We start from the raw sequence: 1293 nt of genomic DNA, 5'->3' as shown, positions 1-1293 counted from the left end.
GATAGATAGATAGATAGATAGATAGATAGATAGATAGATAGATAGATAGATAGATAGATAGATAGATAGATAGATAGATAGATAGATAGATAGATATATAGATATATTTCCCAAAATTTTTCCTATGGTAGGTCGGTATGCATATAGTTGCATTCAAGGAAAAAGTACATTAGTTTGTTTTATTACAATCGTATTTAGTGAAGAGAGTAAATATTTAGTTCATACATTTTGGTTCAATACTCTTAACTAAAACTACAAAAAGTAACATTTCAGATTCTTATTCATTCAGAACTTTAGATTAATAAGTTCTACCCTAATATATATAATAATGTAATACAATTACTTGTAACTTATGAACATTTTATTGACATTTTCTTTTAATTTATAATATTAATTCTACAGTAAAACTATTTACTTATTTTTATTTCTTCTGAAAACCCATAAAAAGCATCTTATCTCCCATTTTTACCATAAATCGTTGACTTTTTTTTTTGTAATTTTTATATTTTTGTTGGTTGCATGACGATGATAATCCTAATAGTTACACAATGCATTTATGATTTCAGACTCTGTCGTATGTAAATCTTAAAAGTTTAACATTATAGTAAACATATTGAACCTGCCTGCACCAGACATAATAAGAAAACAACAAATTGAATTGAATTAAACAAATTCTTATTCAATTGTTGTCGAGTACAACAACATGTTTGTTCGTTTGTATGTCTTTACTTATGTAATAATTAGTTTAATATTGTCTGAGATTGGTTTCACTTGAAAAAATGTGGGAATAAGTTAATAGGAATACAATAAATGATCATAAATATCACGGCCTTATGGAAATCTAGACACAATTTGTTGAAAATTTTATTTCTGCTGGTTGTTTCTTAAATAATCAACGAATTTGTTATAGAATCTAATTTTGAAATTAACATACATTCATGCCGACAAATGGTGAACTTCGATGCAATAATTAAATTAAATTATTAAAAATCATTCTTAGAAAGTTTCGATTTTTGAACTCGAATTTTTAGAATTTGTGTTTGGAGCTATTTCTAAAGTTTTCTCACTTAAAAAAATCGATTTATTTTTGGGCTGAAATTAAAACCTTAGAGATAAAACGCGTTTTCAGTAACTGTGCTACTTCAGTTCTAGTTCAGTTCCACTTCAGTTCTAGTTCAGTTCTGTTCCAGTTCTAGCTCAGTTCTAGTTCAGTTCTAGTTCAGTTCTAGTTCAGTTCTAGTTCAGTTCTAGTTCAGTTCTAGTTCAGTTCTAGTTCAGTTCTAGTTCAGTTCT

Source organism: Lucilia cuprina, chromosome 5, assembly GCF_022045245.1.
Source record: "Lucilia cuprina isolate Lc7/37 chromosome 5, ASM2204524v1, whole genome shotgun sequence".
NCBI lineage: Eukaryota > Metazoa > Arthropoda > Insecta > Diptera > Calliphoridae > Lucilia > Lucilia cuprina.
The sequence above is the reverse complement of the archived record's forward strand: the minus strand, read 5'-3'. Positions refer to the sequence as shown.